Source organism: Macadamia integrifolia, chromosome 8 (genome assembly GCF_013358625.1).
Source record: "Macadamia integrifolia cultivar HAES 741 chromosome 8, SCU_Mint_v3, whole genome shotgun sequence".
NCBI lineage: Eukaryota > Viridiplantae > Streptophyta > Magnoliopsida > Proteales > Proteaceae > Macadamia > Macadamia integrifolia.
Window position 1 is genome coordinate 28,569,090 of NC_056564.1, and position 21,296 is coordinate 28,590,385.

The following is a 21,296-nucleotide window of genomic DNA, read 5'->3' on the forward strand; positions in this document are numbered from 1 at the left end:
GAGGCTATAGATGGTGATATATTCCATTAAGTTGTGCACGATTGTTAACTTGATGTTCCATCCTTTTTGCGCTATGTGGGAATACTCTTATAGATAAACCATCCATTGGATGGAAGCTGTAATCATTTCGATTAGTAACCTCTTAAGCTTCATCTTCATCTCTAATGTATGGCCCACTATAGAACTCCAAGACTTGGGCAAACTTCAAAAAATTATATTAATTCAATGAAAAAGTCAAGTACCAGTGGGAGGACTTCCAACTTTACCACTACCTAAAATTGGGATAATTTTCAATAAAAAAAAAAAATGAAACCTGACCCCAAGTGGAATTTCTCTAGTATATCCAAACTTTAAATCTTAGAGAAGTGAAATTGGTTGGAACTTATCATAGGGATCAATAGATGATAACATGTTGAACATGTCTACAAAATCTGAGTGCAAATAAATTTCCCTTTAAATACTAGTAAGCTTCTAACTTAAGAAGGAAAAAAAAAATTTAGAACTTAATAGAACAAATCATGATATATATAAACCAAATGACATGAGAACAATTAGAATGAAACAAAAAAAAAATAAATTAAACACAAAAATAGAAATATTGAAAATATAAAAACTTAATAAGAAATACATGAAACATAAAATCTAAATTTATAATTAAAACCTAGCACAAGGTTTCATTACTGGTTGTGTATGGTGTGCGGTCAAGATCTGCAAATAACATGAGAAAACAATTAGAAAATAAGGAATCCAACCAAGCCGAAAACCAAGTTACAATTGCAACACAGATTCTGTAAACGTTTAGTGGCCTCAACCGAAATTATCCTCAATGGCCACTTCACAAGACCTCTAGGCATTTTAAGACAAAGTTTTCCACTTGTTCGATATGATTGGGGTCCTTCCCTGATAGAGAACCCTTAGGGAAGCGAGGGGAAATCAGAGTAGAGATGAGGAAAAGGAGGATCACACTCACACATTCATTCAATAATCAAATTGCTCTCCAAAACTTCAATCGATTACAACTAATATATAGGAAAATAGGAACATGAAATTAGAAACGTAACTCGAATGGAAACTAGCCTAAACTAGGAAACAACTATAAAAGGAAATCAAAGCAAGGAAATAAATCCTACTCCTACGTTCAAGTCTGGAAACTAAAAGCATGAAATAAAATACTAAGTAAACTACTAATTTTATTTCCAACCCTTGTTGGACCAAAATCCTAGGCTGGACCGGTTCTTCTTGGCTCTTGGCTTCCAAAGCCGATCATGTTGGTCCAACCAAAAAAGGGCAGCCATATCTGCATCATTCCCCATCCGGAGTTTTCATAGTTAAGTCGGCTTGGGAGGATATTAGGACTAGGAATCCAAAGGTTCCCTTGGCATCCTTAATTTGGGGGAAGTATTTGCTGCTGCGACACTATCTTTGGATGTAAGCTTTCGTTCAGGACTTATTTAATTGGTGGAAGCACAAGGCAAGTGTCAATCGCTTATGGGGCTTGAACCATTGGTTTTTTTCTCATTCCTTGTCATATCTGGATGGAAAAGAACACAAGGCAATATGAATGCAAGTCGAGAACACATGAGATTGTTTATAAAATGGTGGTTGATACTATCCAGGATATATCCCCTAAGATTAAAGGTACAATTTGATCAGTTTCAGATCTTATTTGTACAAGGAGACTTCAGATTGCTATAAAACCTCATAACACGGCTGTGATCATAGAAATATTATGGTATATGCTATAGCAAGGTGAGTGAAGACAAACAAGGATGGATTCTCATTCGGTAACCCAGGAAGAGCTGGCGGTGGAGGTATTATGTGTGTCTCTCAGTCTAATGTCATTCACGCTTTGTACTACTTCCTCGGTCAGAAAACAAACTACGAAGCAGAATTTGAAGAGCTTATTGCTAGTTTATTGGCAGTCAAGTATAGGAGAATCCAAAAACTATGGAAAGAATGTGATAGATTGGTTGTGACTCTAGTGGTTACTTCCCAAGTGATTCCTTGGTTCCAGTTGAAAAATTGGCTATTTCTTCAACCGTACTTGCGTTCGTTTGAGTGGAAAATAATGCATTGCCATAAAGAAACAAACCCTACTGTTGATTGGTTAGCAAAAAGAAGCAGCAAAAAGTAGAGCCATGGGTACTACAGGGGAGTCGTCATCTCACATGAAAAAGGAGTCGTGGAATGATACTCAAGGAAGACCTTGATTTTGTTTTTCCTAGGTTTGTGGGGGGTTTTTTATTGCTCTCTTTGTTTGGTTGGTTAGTGCTTCCATGTTGATGGTAATGTCAAAGGTGGGGGTGTTTTCCAACTATGTGTTGATTTACCTGGGTTTTCCAGTTTGTAATTATTTTTTCCATTTTTTTTTTTTTTTTAAAATGAGTCTAGCAAAAAAAAAAACCCCTCTTAAAAATAACAGGCCTTTCTATTTCTAAAAACAGGATTCACTCTCCACTGATTTCTATCCACATAGTTAAAACCTTTTGATGTTGAACACTTTCCAAAACATTCAAGCTTGCATGTTGAATCTGATAATTATACCACTTGATCTCTGACTCATGATATTGCCTAATGCACCATCAATAGTCATATTTTATTCTGTGACTTTTAAATCATCTTCTATGGTCCCTGTTGTTTTGACAATATACTGTTTAGTTTTTGTCATGAGTTCATTGTGGAGTTCTGGTTCCATGCAGAGGAAGTAATTAAACATAGACAAAGCTGACAAGATGAAGAAGCAAAAGAATTCAAGTGAACCTTCAAAGCATAAGGATACAAAGATAACATCACCTAACTTCACACAAGAAATTTTCGATAACATCTTCCTTTGGCTACCAATAGCCTCCCTTGACAATGCATCTCTTGTATGCAAGGAGTGGTTTGCTATAATTTCCGACCCATATTCCCTTAAATCTTACCACCTACACCAAGGATATGCCTAGCTATTTCAAGAAACTTCATTGAGATTCTAGGAGACTTATATTGTTAGAATGAAAGGAGGCTTACTTTCTAATATAGAATCAACTCGTCTTCATGTCACTAAAAAGATTGTAAGTTCATGTAAGGAATTTGCATTGATAAAACCCAAGGTGGATAAACCTTACCTCTCTGTTTTCAATATTGCTACCCAGAAAACCCTTTGGCTTCCTCATTGTCCCTTGTCAGTAAGTGCTCCTATGCCAACTATTATGGGATTGTACTGCTTTGTTGTTGATGTGGTGAAACGGGAGAATTGGAAGTCATTCTCCATCCTTCGGATTTCCCTGCTGATCTCCTCCCCTCTTAGGCATGTCCAAAACGGTCGATGGGGCGACCTTTTCCTATATATTTTTACTTCTTTCTTATACAGTTCACTTGAATTAGAACAACCTACAGAGAAAGGAAGGAAGATTGATGAAGTCTGGGAGTTACTATAGGACCTGGAACATTTCATTTTGGATTCAAACACCACCTCGTGGCCTTTGAATGTAATCCATACTTTTTTGCACGTCTATTTTGAACCTTCCTCCATTTTGTTCCAACTCAGGCCTAACAACGATGTAGTGCTTTTTGTTAAACATTTAGCTTTGGCCTCTATGACCACCCACTCTCCCATCTTCCATACTAATATGACCATAGATGTACTTTTCTCTTTTTTGAAATACATCTGGATGATGCTAAGAAATCCAAAGAGGATACAAATGGTATAGAGAACTCGTAAGTCATAACCGCTAAGCACCAAGGCCAACTCCAAGACATTGAAATTATTAGTCCACTCCTCGAACAGCGGAAGACCTTGATCAAAAGGGGATGAGGAAGGATGAATTAGTGTTCACGTCTTCAACCTGTTGATCAGCATCACCCCTAGAAGAACCCAAATCCAAAATCCACAAATAAAGTGATGCATGCCGTAGATGGGTCAACAACAAGGTGAGATACATGAGATCACCCACACCTATGTTACTTGGCAAGAGTATAATACAAAGGGTAGCTTCCACGTTGATAGAGTCACTGACTATAGAAAAAATTATAGGTTTTGTTTGATTCCAATGGAAATTTAAAGGGAAGGAAATGGGTAGATCATATCCTGTACTTTTTAAAACAAAATGATTCACAGCAAGATCTGAACATTTGATTCCATAACATCGTAAAGAATTCTAATTTGCATTTAGATTTCCACAGTATTACAAATCCTCTTTCAATGAAAATAAAACCCACCTCTTACACCACAATGAGCAAAGATATTTTTGGTTTGGAAACAGAACAGTGAAACATCACCAAATTCCTACTCAAATTCTGGTACAAATCCAAGTCTACAACTTATTTTAGAGGCTTTATTGAAGCTTAATTCAGTACAAACCACAAATTATATTATCTTCTTCCAAGCATTCATCTGTGACAACACTTTGTTTCAGTAATGCAGTACTCTAAAACATATCAAAAGTTAGAAGTGATTTGAAGAAAAGAAAATTATCAAAAAAAAAAAAAAGAGGTAGTGTATCAGACTGAAAGCATGCTATTTGAAATCATCGAGTTCAAACAAAGCGACCAATCTAAATTCCATACCATGTTCAAACAAGGCAGCTGATTCCAGTCACATTTTCATTAAGTTTTTTTCAATGACAGTTTACAAATTGGAGAGCTTGAAATTAAAAAATTGCAGAAATTACCAAAAAGATATAGAAAAGATGTTGGAAAATAATAACACCCTCAATTGTCTGTGGACTTTCTAAAATTCAAAACTTGCATGTGCTAGTCAAGGATAGACACGGATGGATCCATGTTGTGGAGGATGCCACACCTCACTCATCAAATCACAGTCAAAGATGAGTATATAATAAGAGTCAAAACAATGTTCAAAGTTGCATCAAATTTCAAAGTGGCTTTTTTTTTGGAATTTTTCACTACTTCGACAATACTTTCTTTTCTGGTAGTGACTTTGGCATACTTTTTATGTATTAGCATGATCATTTTTTGTTAAAATTTGACCAATGAAACCACGTGATTCCAAAAATATGAAATCTTTTGAACTCTAAATAAGCACTTTGTGCTCAACCTCAACAATAGTTGAGTTGGAGATCATCCATCAGCTCCCTGAAAGTTAGTAAGTCACCTCTTGATGGCTAGTAAAATAGTAATTTGGACAAGTACCAAAAATCCAAATCTTGATGAATGGGTTCCCTTCAAATTAAACTCAACCCTAATTTCTACATATTGTTATCCATGAGTTGAGCACATCAGGTGTTGTAATTTGTGTCAACATGTACAAGTGCCAAGTTTGAGTAGTTCAATTTAATGGTTCTGTTTTTGGTTCAGTTTATAAAAAGATTCGACAAATTTTTGGTTCAGTTCAAGTTCGGCAAACTCAGCTTGGTTATTATTTCATCAAGGTTTGAGTCCTAATTTCCATGCTGATTTTAATTGGCTTAGAAGTCTTGATATATGTTGAACAGTCAATACCAGCTATTTTATATTTCAGCAAGGGTAGAATGAAGGCGGGGAATATATGGTGTGTAACTTTAGTCACACAAGGACAGATAACGAAGTGGTTAACCTTGAGGAAAGAGAGATAACAAAAGCGATTATTCTAGATATCTGGGGTCAATCATAAACAAGGAAGGTGATATAGAAGATAATGTTTCTCATAGAATTAAAGTACGATGGATGAAGTGGAGAGGGGCATCTGGAGTATTGTGTGATCGACGTATTCCTCTAAAGCTTAATGGAAAACTTTTACAAGACTATCGTAAGACTGGCTATGATGTATGGAGTAGAATGTTGGGCAATTAAGAAGTGTAGCATAAATAAGCTGAGCATAACAAAGATGAGGTTATTAAGATGAATGTGCAGAAAAACAAGGAGAGGTAGAGCAAGAAATGATCGACCTAGGGATGCCCCAATGGGGAGGAATGACTAGATCCAAATGGAATGAGCAAAAAAAGGTAGGGGCAGACCTAAAATGACCATAGAGGATGTTGTATGAAAAGAAATGCAGAGACTAGGTCTTGACTCTGGTATGACCTCAGACAAAGCTGTTTGGAAGTCAGAGATCCATGTTACCGTCTGATTTTAGGAGGAATGTTCTTATTGTGTTGCTTTGTTTCTTTCTTCTTATTTTCTTTTCCCCTTTTTTCTTTCTTTATGTTTCCTTTAATTTTAGCCTTTCACAGATCCATGTAACCGACCACATTTAGTTACAAAAAGGCTAAGTTGTATCAGGGGTCAAATTAAGTTTGGGCAGCTAAGCATTGAAGCTGAATGGTTCCATGGTTGGTTGAACCAAGCCTATTTAGATTATGATTTCTCATGGTCAGAAATTCTTTTGAATCAGAATAATGAGGTCAGCTAGAGTCATCATTGGAAGAAAAGTTCTGTTTCAGCAAGGTGGGTCTCAGTTACCTACGTAAGCAACTTCCTGGTTTTGATACAGTACAACAGCCTATGTAGTACAGCACAGCAGTTGAGTTGTCAATCCATAACTCCCTTCTTGCGTGGACAGAGATCGTATGTTATTAATGTAGAACTAGGATTGGCAAGGCCAACCTAATCCCAAAGTTGCAGGATACTCTCAAAGAACAACCAATATCCAAAGTAGAACAGCAACACAAAGCAACTCAGGATTAAAAAAGAAAAACCAAGTCTGTAACAGCCTAACAACTACAGAACTCTTTAAGAATTCGTGAACAGAACTAACAATAGATGATGGGGCCTTAACAGGGATTGCAAGGGGCCTAAATCCATCTGATAATATGATCCAACAACCAAAGAAACCAACAGAAATCAAGGCACGTGTATTGATTTCAAATATGGGCAGAATAGGTCAATAGAAGACAAAATTGGGGAGATTTCAAACATCAACCAATTGGCTCGTCAGAATTGGACCAGGTTCGGATCAAAGATAGTACTAGGTGGGAGGGAGGTTCGGTCTAATTTCCAGCCATAGAGGATAGCTGAAAGTGTTTCAGGCAGCAGGGGGATTAAATAGGAAACTAAGAAGATTTCCTGGGCAGGACTGTAGAAGATGGAATCAATTACCTGTAGATGGTTGGAGCAGCAGTAGATTCTTGACTAATTGAGAGGAGAAGAAGATAAGCAAAGGAAGAAGACCTCTCGGGCTTCCCACTGCAGAGAGTCAATTGGATCAAACACCAATTCCATCAGCCTTGATCAAACACAAGACAGCTCTTCATGGAGAAGACAATAGCAGCGGCCATTAATTTGTTTATCAAAATCGTTCTAGCTTTAGGAGCTCTTCTTCTTTATGACGGGGGAGGGAATTACAAAATAAAAACTTAAAAGGAAACCTTAATTTAATCTCTTAATACAATACTTACTAAAAACTAAAATTAGAAACTAATTGAAATTAGAAACTAACTACTAATGACTTGACTCAACTAATAACTTGACTCCTAAGAAAACAAAGACTAACAACTTAATTTGAACCCAACTAAAAAGTAACTAATGAAAAATGAAACAAACTAATAATCTCATATGCAACCTCAAAGCCCCTCTTTTAGGCCCATAAAAATAGCCTATTACACTCAAAACACATTGAATCAAAATGCCCAGCATGTATGGAACCCAACCCTATGCCTATTCTTAATAAATCAAGCCTATTTTGGTGATGAATCTGCATCAGCTATGGAAGGATTTCAATTCATTGTTGCTATTAAAGGTAAGAAGAGGAGTTGAGATTATTGAACTTTTGGAAATTCTTCTCTTAGATGAGATATCAATTCAATAATATTCTTTCGGCCAGGCTTTGAAATAAAATAAGGTCAGTTAGGATTTCTATTTCTGAAGGAAAGCTTACAGCCTTTGAAGAGTAAAATATGAAAGTTCTTTGTGCGTGGTCTGTTGAGAGTCACAAAGAATCTTGCTAATATGCATTTCTAGGACAGGAAGATGGAAGCTTGGCTTTGTGGTTCTATGTGTGGGCTGAAAATAGAAGTTAATCAAAGAAAGTAAGAAGTCTCTCATGCGCAAGACAGTAAAACGCTCCTTGGATACTGATCTGTAGTCATATAAAAAAGACCTTCCAAATGGCCTAATATGGCACTCCCTTTTGCAGAACCGAGAGAAAGAGTGTGTGTGTGTGTGTGAGAGAGAGATTAAAAAGGGAGAGCAGCAACCTTGAAAGAGAGAGAGAGAGATACGAGAGGAAGTTCAGTTGCTGAGATGATGTTCTAAAAAAGGGTGAGACTATGGCGCTATTGTGATATGAGAGATGCTTCCATTGAGATAGAGCAGAGATTGAAAAAGTGCTGCTATTGCTTCCCGAATGAGAATCGTCTCTTGTGCATGTTTTTGGTCAAGACAGTTGCTGCTATTGTTATGATCTAACTTCTAAGGTACTGCAGTCATATTGATTTAAAGATATATTTGATGCCATCAAGATGCTGCTATGCTCCCTTCATTGCTCATTCCGTGAAAACCCAAAAGGGAGATGAGAAGTTGCTGCTATTAGAGTCCTTAAATGAATTGACGCTGAGTGCTGCTGTACCTTTCAATCAAGAAGAAAGAAAGGAGGTGCTGCCGATAGTTGCTGCCATGGCATTGGCTGATATGAGATATTGAGACCAGATTTGTTGATTGATGCTATTGATATATTTGAAGATTACTATTACCATATACTCTTGAGTTGCTGCCATACTCATACCTAAAGTGTCACAGCGTGTTTGAGAAGGTGGTCACAGGTTGAAGACATAGGAATCAGAGGGTGCAGTCCTACTTTTATTTTGTCTTTATTTTTTATGTAAGTTGCCTAGGGCTAAGGGTAGACAGCATGTATTAGGTTTTCAGTGTAAACCAATTTATCATTGATTGATTGTAAGCGTTGTTGTGTAGGTGCATGACGTGCGTAGTTGGGGTTGTAGCTCCAAACAGAGTGGGTGATGTGTTGAATCTTGTAAGGGTATTGGTGCTCCTGTGTAGTGGGTGCTACACGAATTAGAGGTTGGTGCTCCCGTGTCATGGATGCAATTCAAATTGGGGGTTGGTGCTCCTGACTTTGGGTGAAGCCGAATTACCATATTGTGCATGATACTGAGGCCAGCTTTGAGTTGTAACTTAAAGAGTCATTTGAACCGTAGATGTAAGCACATTGCCGAACCATGTATCTCTCTGTGTTGTGGCTTTTGTTTGCTTTCAGGTGTTGATTGAAGGAGTGTACATGTGAGGCATCACTTTTAATCGTCATTGATTCACCCCCCCTCTCAATGACACATTGGGTATAACATATATCAATCTGATTGATGGTTGAGCTAATTAGAGGTGCATAATGAATGAAAACGCAACAAGGCAAGAATGATTGAATCAAGTCAAATTGCGCTCCTATTTTCTTTCCATAGACAAAAAAAAAAAAGGCCATTGACAAATCAATCAAACGATACCAACAAAGAATGTAAGTGCATCCTGCCCCATGGAAGACGTCGGATTGCCTAAAAGTTTGACCTAGCTAGAAAGCTCCATTTGCATTAGAACTTATACAGATTTGTGACCTTATTCAATTCTATCATCTGCAGAGCACCTAGCTACCTTCTTCTATGAGTACCTCACTCCCCTTTCAAATTGATATATGGCGAGTGCTGGATTTGGGCCTCAAATCTCCACAGTGAATCACTTTTCAACATCTGAAGGTTGCCGCAGGACCAAGTACACATAGAAGACTGGTGAACCCTTTTAACCTCCAATTGGATTCACTATTGCCAAATTGAAAATAGATATTGGGAATCCATCCATCAAAAGGTCACAACAGGCTTGTGATACCTGATGTAGGATTACATAAATTATAATCCTATTGATGCAAATGATCCCATGTATGGCCTCTTACTACTATCACAGTAGGAAGAAGAAGGGCTACAACAAGCAGCTGGTCTAATCGGGTCTGGCTAAGATTGGCCCATGTTAGCCACAAACCTGTCCAATTGAACCAGATTGGCCAGCTTTTGAGAACTGTTTTCAGCTTCTAGACGAGCCTGAAATCCCTCTATTGATTTGGATCTATAGCTAGAATTTTGTCTTATTAGTTGACTTGGTCAACCCCATGAGAGAGGAATCGATTCAACAGCTTCAAGAAGATCTCTTCTGTTCTTTTGGTATTAGCAAGCAAAGAATTCTACAATTAGGAAGTCTTGTTTCATATTCCAATACCTTCTATTTGTAATACTTTCTAGTTTTAGATTCTAATTTTGAGACTATCCAATTTTTGGACTGAGACCTCTACTATATAAAAGGTGATCAACTGTACTCTTCTTACAATTGAAATAAATGAATTTACGAGTTTTTGTTTGCAAGTTTGTCTGAAAGAACAGTTTTCAACAGCTGAAATAGCAGTGGATGAGAGGCCCAAGGCTGAGATAGCCTACCCCCACCCAGATCTATCCCATTGACTTCTCTCTCTATTTTCTCCTCTGTTGCTTTATATTTCCAAGTGTGAAGCTACTGTTCAAGATCAATTAGAGCTGATCATTAAGCCATCATCACTAGTTTCTGGGTATTGAAGATCTGAAGCTATAAGCAGCATGCGGCAGCCTGGGAAGCAAATTTTCTGGGCAGAGCTCGAGCCACCTGATCTCTCCAACCTCTGACCAGTTTCAACCAGGATTTTGGGGTCTTGTTTGGCATCCGAAAGAGACACTTGACCTGCAGTCAAGGCCCTTCCTAGACCTGTGAGTGGAGTTCTCTGAAATCTCCCGTTTCAGCCCTAAATTTGCCCTAAATCAAGAAACTGCATATCTCTTCAATCAGGCAGCAGAAGTTGCTGACCCTTTGGGGTTTTGATGCGCAGTATACTACCTTAGACCAGAAGCACAGCCTATCTGGGCTTGGGTTGTGGGATGCAGCTCTTCCTTTATTTGACCTAATTTCTGATTTTGTTCTCAGTTCAACTATGTCTGATCTGAATGTACTTCTTAGCTTTTGTTTGGAGTCTATTACTATCTTTATTGGGATTGATTACATTTGTAATCAGCTTGGCATTACCCACTCAAAACCACTACCTAAAATTCTGGATTAAAAGAACTTGGCACTCTTATGAAAACAGAATCAACATCAGCATTTGGAATACCGAGGCTAAGTATGAAATTGACAACCACTCTCTAAGATTTGGATTAAAAGAAGTCAGCACTCTAATGAAAAACAGAATCAACCTCAATATTTGAAATACCAGGGCTGAGTATGTACAAATTATGGAACAGACAATCCACACAAAGATTCTGAACAATCAGACTAGGAGCAACATGAGTTGTCTTCAGAATAGGATGAATGAGATGAATAAAGTTGGAGGTTCCCCTTCCCCAATGATTTTCTTAATTTAATTGGGGAAAAAAAAAAAAGGTCAGTATGCCTAAGGAAGATATGATTCACAGATTGGTTTCCTCCCGTGATTCCAATGATTGGAGGTGGCTTATGTGGCAGCCCTCTCATATTTCTAACTTCCCACTCGATATGTTAAGGATCACAGTGACTAGAATACTGATAGTTCAGGTAAGTTCTCCATCACAACCAATTACAGGTCCTGAAATTCCTTTTAAGGCCACAGAGAGTAAAGAGGTTCCTTAAAAAATTCAGGAGGTTTTCTTTTTCTTGGGTGCGAACAGTTAGGGCAGACAAAATCTCAACTATTAACTAGATCATAATCAATGTCCATTCTCTGTCATTTCCTGGGTACTTTGTCTCCAGGAGCAGGAATCCTTCCATCATCTTTTTTTTTTTTTTTTTTTTAATTGTGGTATGAAAGTAAAAAAACAAAAAAAGAAAAAGGGATGTCTTCCTGAATGAGATGAACAAGATGGAACATGTATGACACATTAAATAAAGTGTTGAGTAGTAGTATATTATTTTGCAAAATCCAAGAAAATTCTGTTCGTTTTATCCTTCTCAGCTATACTGTGGTTTGGAAGGAAAGGAATGCAAGAGTTTTGAGAATCAAATGGGACCAGCTCACAATGTGGGTGCAAAAATAATTATACTTCTATACAGGACATCAAGTTGCGGTTGAGATAAGGCCAAAGAATGTCGTTTAGATCTACAAACTTCAAAAACGCCAGCATCTTGCTTATGATGAAGTACCCCACCCTATGTTGGACACCTTTTGCAGCCCACTGTATTGATTTAATGTCCAAAGACATTGGTAAAATGCCAAAGTGCATAAGGTGCTTTCTGATGCGAAGATGATCATCAACTTCATCTATAATCACAACTGGGTGTTGGCATTGATGAGTAAGTACACAAAAGGTGATTGCCACCTTAGTGAGGACTGTAGCAACACGAGTTGCAACAAATTATATGCCACTTAATAGTCCAGAAAACCGGAAGGAAGGGTTGTTTAAGTCGTTCACCTCTCGTGAGTAGTTGAGTAGTAGATATGTTGGCACTGAAATTCAAAAAACTGTTCAAGACCTAATCACCTCAACAAAGTTTTGGGAAAGAGTGGCCCGAATTACTCAAATTATGCAACCACTCTTTTTTTGTTCTTAGAGCGGTTGATGGGATAAGGTGCAGACTATGGGAAACATAGTGCATTGTATGGAATTCATCAAGCAGAAGATACAAAATGACAACTCAAGGTCATACAAAAGGTTTTTAAAGATTATAGAAAACCGATGAGGAAAGATGTTGATTCAAGACATTCATCAAGCAAGTAACCTCTTAAGTAAACGATTTATGTTTTAACACTTACTAGTTAGTTGTTACTAAGGATTAGAGTATCAGTATCGGTCGTCGTACCGATCAACTAAATTCAAAATACATATCAGAGGGTATCATATCGTATCAGAGATACGCTAAAAATACGCACATAAATGGACACGAAACACATTTTTTTAGACTTTTGTACAACATCAATTGAGTGATAAATAATAAAAGAAATTTTCAAATCTATATTAAACACAACATCAGAATAATAACAGCGGAAATTTTCAAATTAATATTTAAAAGTCATAAATGCCTCCTATTAATCAAAATTCAATATTATCATCCATAACCAATTAAATCCTTTAAGAAAATTATTGCATCCATAATCTGAATCTTTAAGACAAATAAAATGATCAAGGATGAACTAAAATAATAAATGTTTTGCACGTCCCCATCAATCTCTTGGTTCTCGCCACTTACCAACATATTAGAATGATCTCCATCTGGGGAATGATTCGGGTAAGTTTCTGGGGAGAAACTCAACAAGTAAAACTACATACAATATCACAAGTTTGAAAACATCGGTATAGAACAATGACACGTCCAATAATATCTTAAAATCAAATATGCAACATTTATGGTAGTTTATAAAGTCAAGTTATTCTCAATCAGATCCATTTAATAAATTCAAATACTTTGTTCCCCAGATGCCCCACACGCTCTGTGGCTTGTACATATGTCAATCCACACGCTCTATGGTCAATGCATATCTTGACACCTAAGTGGCAATTATAAGCCAAAGTCCCTTAAATGTCCCACACGCTCTGTGGCTTGTTCATACGTCATCCCACACGTTCTGTGGCCAATGCGTATCTTGGCATCCAAGTACCCGAACCTTACACATAATCCCCTTATATGTCCCACACGTTTTATGGCTTGTACATACATTATCCCACACATTCTGTGGATAATGCAATTTTGACATCCAAGTAGGTCAATAAACAAAAAGGGGGTGACTTCAAGGGTAGGAGATGTAACTTACATCATACGCTCTGTGGGCTAAATCCATGGAATATCCCACACGTTTTGTGGCCAACACTTAAACCCATGGTCCATACAACTTACACCCCTCATTGGCCCCAAAATTCCAAATGTTAAATGTTATGGGTCTCATTCATTATTTCCATCATTTAAATACACATGTGATAAAGCAAATAACCAAGTGCGTACATTTTATCACATGCAATAACACATAATTTAAAGAATTAAGCAATTCATTTTTCATTCATAATTTAAAACATACACTTCAACCCATGCTCACACATCATGTATTAGAGTATTTAAAGAGCATTATACTAACACATAAAATAATAAAAATTATGAAATCAACCCTTAAGCATCCAATAATACACATGATTATGTAAATAAGCCCCTAATCATATACTCATAATGGAATGAACCAAGACGATAAGAAATGTTAAATCAGCCTCTAAATTACTAGATCATGATATGATAGATTTAATCCAGTAGATAGACCTAATTTAACCCCTAAAACCATGAAATCAAGGTAATGTCTATTTAATTGACAAGGAACAACAAATCAGCCCCTATCGTCATAGAGTCGAAGTATGATCGATTTAATTAAGTGAATGTAACAAAACAGCCCCTACAAATCATAAATTATAATGGGGCAAAATTTACTAAATGGAACACTAAACAGTCCCTAATCATCAAAATGTGACATATATTTGATTCAAATTGGAACGCTAACAATCTTTAAAACCATTAATAGAAAAATACCTAACATTGAACAATTAGAAAGAAATAGATTTCATTAACTCATAGTGCTAAAAATCACTAAAATCATCACTAAAATAATCCTATTATTTTTATCATTTTGAATGGAATTGAGATGATTAATTAGTAGTACTAATAGCCCCTAAAATAATCACTAAAACAGTACCTAACATGGATCATTTAGAATAGAATGTAAATAATTGATTAGTAGTACTAACAGCCCCTAAAATCATCACTAAAACAGTACCTAACATGGAATATTTATATAGCATAGAATCCATCAAGAATAAAACTCAATAGCCTCTTAGAAACGAATTTAAAATAGCATAGTATCGATCAAGGGTGAGTACCAATCAACCCCTAAAACTTAATATGTAATATAGCATGCTATATATATATATATATATATATATCAAGGTTTTGAAAAGAAAAAATGAACATACATACATACACCAAAAACTTATTTTCATAAAAATATAAAAGGGATAAAGAGTAAGAATACCACATGCAATATAGAAACTACAAGACTGCAAAGCCCTAAGAATTTCTTTTAGGTTTAGAAGAGTAAAAAAAATGTAGAGAGAGTATGATGGTTTTACTCACAAGGTTGACGATGTAGCTAGATTCACACCTTACATAAGGATCCTCAAGCTCTTCCTAGGAGGGTAAACCGATGGTAGATGCAGCCTAGGTTGAGAGACCTTCTCCTTCTACGCTTCCTCCTCTTTTCCAATGGATGCAGGCCGTAGGAAGGTTGCAGCTGGTATCCCTTTTCTTCTTTCTCTTTTCTTCTTTCTCTTCCTCTCCTCTTTTCTTCTCTCTTTTCTCTCTTCCTCTCTTCTCCCAAAATTGTGGCAATAGCTCCTCCCCTTCTCCCAAATCTTCCTCCTCATCTTTCCTCTTTTCAAATTAGCAAAAAATGATTATTGAAAATGGTTACCTAAATTTTGGAGAAATAATAATAATCAGCCTATAAGCTTCCCTAATTAGAGGTGTAAATCAAAGTATAAGATTGATGAGAGTTTGGGTGATCAAATCACCACCCGCAAAAATTATCCTAAAGTCATCCTATGAGTCATGACCTTATCCCCTTCCCAATCACTCACTTACTTACCCAAAAAAAAAAAACTCAACAAATTATCTTCAATCAAATAAAATAGGTAATCCAATTACTAGGATAAAGATAATATCTAAAGATAAAATTATATGAATGATTGTTAATTATCAATTCAATGATCAAAATAATATATATAGTATATACTAAGATAAATGTCACACACACACACCAGAAAATCGATTTAGGTTGGCCCACCCCCAATACCATTGAAATTAGATTCTAAAAGATAATATCTCTCATTTAGAATTACTATATATATAACCATATATTACATCCATACTTATATATATATAGAAGACTAATTGAAAATGGCTCTTCTGCTTGGAAATGAAATGCTCCTAGAATTCTTCCTCCCATTGGACCATTTGTATTTATATGCATCAAGATCCCCGATTATGGACCTCTCGTTCGAGAAATACGAGGATCAAACCATGTCTTCTGAATCTTTTTCAAATTCAAGAAATGTTGGTTGATCGTATATTTCATTATAATCTATTATAAGTATATAATATATATATAGTTTATTTATATAGATCTAAAAGGAGAGATATTATCTTCTAGAATCTAATTTCAGTGGTATTGGCGATGGGCCAACCAAAATCGATTTTCTGGTGTGTGTGTGTGTGTGTGTGTGACATTTATCTTAGTATATATATATATATATGTATTATTTTGATGATTGAATTGATAATTAAACTAAAAAATCATGTGGTCTTATCCTTAGTCCAGTAATAGGATTACTAGTTTTATTTGATTGAAGACAAATTGGTGAGTTTTTTTTGGGCAAGTAAGTTAGCAATTGGGAAGGAGACAAGGTCATGACTCATAGAATGGATTTAGGATAATTTTTTAAGAGTGGTAATTTAATCACCCAAACCCTCATCAATCTTATACTTAGATTTACACCTCTAATTAGGGAAGCTTATAGGTTGACCAATATTCTTTCTCCAAATTTAGGTAAACATTTTCAATCATTTTTTTTTTTTTTAACTAATTTGAAAAGAGGAAAGAGGAAGTGAAAGGGGCCATGATTTGGGAGAATGGGAGAAGTTGCTGCCACGATTTTGGGAGAAAAGAAGAAGAGAGAAAAGAGAGAAGAAAAGAGAGGTAGAGAGAAAAGAGGAGAAAAGGGATACCAGCTGCAGCCTTCCTATGGCCTGCATCCATTGGAAAATAATAAGAGTAGAAGGAGAAGAAGGTCTCTTAACCTGGGCTGCATCCACCATCGGTTTACCCTCCTAGAAAGAGTTCGAAAACCCTTATCTAAAGGGGAAATCTAACTACATCGTCAACCATGCGAGTAGAACCATAATACTCTTTCTAAATTTTTTTTACCCTTCTAACCTCAAAGAAATTCTTAGGGCTTTGCACCCTTGTAATTTCCCATATTGCATGTGGTTTTCCTACTCTTAATCCTTTTTAGATTTTCATGAGAATAATTTTTTGGTATATGTATGTATGTTCATCTTTTATTTCAAAACCTTGTTGACATATATATTATGCTATTTTAAATTCATTTCTAAGGGGTTGTTAAGTGCTATTCTTGATAGATTCTATGTTACATAAATATTCCATGGTAGGTACTGTTTTAGTGATAATTTTAGGGGTTGTTAGCACTACGAATCAACCATTTTCATTCCATTCTAAATTATCCATATTAGATACTGTTTTAGTGATGATTTTAGGGGATATTAGCACTATGAGTTAATCAAATCTATTACTTTCTAAATGTTCAATGCTAGGTACTATTTTGATTAATTGTTTTAAGGGTTAGCATTCCTATTCGAATCAAACATATTACATATGTTACCTTGATTTTGATGATTAGGGATTGTTTAATGTTCCATTTAGTAAATTTTACCCTATTCTAATTTATGATTTGTAGGGGTTGTTTTGGTACATTCACTTAATTAAATCAACTCTATTTCGGTTCTATGACGATAGGGGTTGATTTGTTGTTCTTTGTCAATTAAATAGACATTACCTTGATTTCATGATTTTAAGGGTTAAATTAGGTCTCTCTACTGGATTAAATCTATCTTATCATGAACTAATAATTTAAATGTTGATTTAACTTTTCTTATTGTCATTCCATTATGAGTATATGAATTAGGGGTTGTTTACATAATCATTTTGTATTATTGTATGCATAAGGGTTGATTTCATAATTTTAATTATTTTATGTGTTAACATAATGATCTTTAAATACTTTAGTACATGATGTGTGTGCATGGGCTGAAATGTATGTTTTAAATTATGAATGAAAAATGAATTGCTTAATTTTTTAAATTGTGTTATTGCATGTGATAAAATATACGCACTTAGTTATTTGCTCCATCGCATGTGTATTTAAATGATGAAAATAATGAATGAGACCCATAACATTTGACACTTGGGGGACATTCTATGGATTCAGCCCACAGAGCGTGTGGTGCAAGTTACATCTCCTATACTTGGAATCACCCCTTTTTTGTTTATTGACCTATTTAGATGTCAAAATCGTTTTGTCCACAGAACGTGGGATGACGTATGTACAAACCACAAAGCGTGTGGGGCATCTAAGGGGATTATGTGTAATGTTCAGGTACTTGGATGTCAAGATAGGCATTGGCCACAGAACATGTGGGATGATGTATGAACAAGCCATAGAGCATGTGAGACATCTAAGGGACCTTAGCTTTTAATTGCCACTTGGGTGTCAAGATATGCATTGGCCACAGATCGTGTGGGATGACAAACGTACAAGCCACAAAGCGTGTGGGACAACTGGGGAATAAAGTAAATATTAATTATATGGACATGATTGAGAATAACTGGAGCTTGTATACTGCCATAAATGTTACATATTTGATTTTAAGATATTATTGCATGTAATTACTATTCTATGCCAATGTTTTCAAACTTGTAATATTATATGCAGTTTTACTTGTTGAGTTTCTCGCAGAACATTTATTATTTCAGTTGATCCTAGATCATTTAATTTGTCTTAGAGATTCAAATTATGGATGCAATAATTTTCTTAAAGGATTTAATTGGATGTGCATGATAATACTGAATTTTGATTAATTGGAGACTTTTACAACTTTTAAATATTAATTTGAAGACTTCCGTTGTTATTAATCTAATGTGGTGTTTAATATAGATTTGAAATTTTCTTTTTATTATTAATCACTCAATTGATCAATGGTTCAACCCTAAGAGGCATAATCCTTGGACCGTTAACCTCCATATCTCCTTTACGGAAGATGGGGCTTTATTGAGTGGTATCAGAGAATAAACTTATGGTATTCTAAACCTAGAAATCAATGAAAATCCTAGAGTTAGAAACTGGTTTAGACACTTTCAAACTGAGCTTTAGGATGAACCACTTTGATTTCAACCCTGGACTTTGATTTGATCTATTAGATCTTACCTACCTTAGGTCTTTTTTTAATTCCTAAGTCTTAGGGTAGTCATACAAGGATATCCTCCTTTTATGTAATTCATTCTATCCGCTTATGTTAACCCGGGTACATATCCTCTTTTGCTCAGGTACCCATGGACACTTACAGGCCAATCCATAAGCATACCGATGGCATCCCTATCCACATTGAGCTTCCTGTGTCGGAGGATAATCCACCCACCACAAAAGGTGCCCCTGCTGGAGGGAATGGCACACCCTTACTGCCACCACGTCCAGTGATGTTCAGGGTCAACCCTATAGACTTAATGGGGGCCTTCACACAATTTATGGAATTCATGCAGCAGCAAGCAACTTAGGGAAATGACCAAAATAGCCCTGTGTTCAGAAGAGGACATAATGGTCATCATAGTGCTCAAGGTGATGAGCAAGCCCCGGATGCTGGAAAGTAGGGGTGTCAAAACCTAACCCGAACCGATAAAACCCAAATCGAACCAAACCGATCCTTATTGGATTGGTTTTGGATTGAGGTATGTAGGGACCGGCTGTAAACCGAACCAACCAATAACCAAACCGAATGAAACCGATAAAAAAAATTAATTATGAGATTATAAATTGGTTAATTGACTATCCATATTTTACAATATTAGTGAGAAAATTTTTTATGGCAAGGGGAATTGTTACAAATCATTGAATACTAGGTTATGAATAGAGAAATTGATATGTAAATCGTAACAATGCTTCCATTGATTTCCTTGTTCACTATACAAAACTAGTTGGATAGTTAAATGAATGATTGGGGATAATAGGGTTCATTTTGTGATTTCAATATTAGTTATCTTCTTAGTAATTTGTCATCCATTGGTTTTAATATTAGTTCCCTTACAACGATAAGCCATGATTTAATCATAATCACAAATTTAAAGTGCTTTTTTTATCTTCAAATCTTGTCACTATAAGTTGTGTATGTAAGATTTTATTATGATTCAAGCCCAATAATAAACTGATCTAAACCGGTATTAACCCGATATTGAAAAATTGAAATAAACCAAAACCAAACCGAAGCCGACCGAAAACCGAAATTCCTTAATGGATTGGTTTTGGTCTCCCTCATTCCTAGATCGAAACTGATTCAACCTGACCGAAACCGAACCGAACCAACCGATTGACACCCCTACTGGAAAGGTTCAAGAAATTGGGACCACCTAATTTCAAATGGGTGGGATCCGATGTGTTATGGCCTACTATTGAGGAGATGGAGAACATCTTTGAAGCACTGGGATTACTGATGCCCAAAAGGTCAACTGTGCAACTTTTATGTTTCAAGATGGGGCTCACACCTGGTGGAAGACTCACAGGAAAATTCTTACTGCTTCAGACCCAGTCATTACCCAGGCCCATTTCACCCAGGCCTTCTACAAAAGCTATTTTCTGGCCAGTGTGAGGACAGTCAAGGAGGTGGAGTTCGTACGTCTCACTCAGGGGACCGAGTCTATGATGAGCTATCGCAGAAAATTTGAAGACCTCAACATCTTTGCCCCTGAACAAATTGATACTAAGGATAAGAAGGTCAAGAAATTATGGGAGGTCTGAACCCTGCCTTGCAAGGGTCACTTATTGTTCTAGGGCTGAAATCATATGAAGAACTCTTGGAGAAGGCTCTACTACTAGAAGAAAGCTGGAGAGGAGGCTAACCTGACTTTTCAGGGAAAGGGAAGAGGGTTAGAAAACCCTGGTCCTAAAGGTAACCAACTGCAGAAATTTGCACGAACTCAGGAGGTTCAGCTTGTCACCTACCGCACCTACGGGAGATCTCATAGGGGAGCATACACCTTATCTTCCATCACCTGTTATAACTGTGGGGCTACCGGGCACACTTCAAGATACTGCCCTACACTGGCCAGACTGCCAGCACCAGCTCCACGACCTCGGCAACTGTGATTGCCATACCAGGGTCGGCCTATGGGACTAGCTCCCACCCAACAGTATTATCAAAGGCCACCCGCACCAGCACAGGCTCCACGATAGGCATAACAGGGACAAAGACCTCAAGGGAACCAGCCCCCGTGTAATCAGCCTACAAATAGGAAGGAGTTATCCAGGATCCAGGCTAGGGTCTTTTCCCTTGGCACCGAGGAGGCAAAGCAGATTAGTGACGTGGTGACAGGTACACCAATGTGAAACTACTATTCTTTCCTCTCTCCTGGTCAAATTTTTTTATATTTTGCATATAATCCTTGATCTAATCTTAGAACTTGAAATTGTCTTTAACACGCAGCTTTACTCGGAACAACATAGGTCGTGCTATTTCATAATTTCTATTTTATATTCAATATAATATATTCCTATTGAATTCAATAAAAA

General features: G+C 36.5%; 1 protein-coding gene across 8 annotated transcripts in view; it reads right to left on the reverse strand.

Moving 5' to 3' along the window:
• Positions 1 to 371: 371 nt before the first annotated feature.
• The window catches only part of LOC122085749 (NADH dehydrogenase [ubiquinone] 1 beta subcomplex subunit 3-B-like), a 32,133-nt gene continuing 11,208 nt past the window's right edge, over positions 372 to 21,296 (reverse strand). Inside the window, exon 3 of one of the 8 annotated variants that reach the window (XM_042654312.1) lies at positions 372 to 708. The gene's annotated coding sequence lies outside the window, so the exon portion shown is untranslated. Of the gene's footprint in view, positions 709 to 3,758; positions 3,778 to 4,127; positions 4,410 to 4,552; positions 4,784 to 12,913; positions 13,171 to 21,296 lie in introns of those variants that run through there. The other 7 variants (XM_042654316.1, XM_042654310.1, XM_042654317.1 and 4 more) reach the window with 7 other exon arrangements.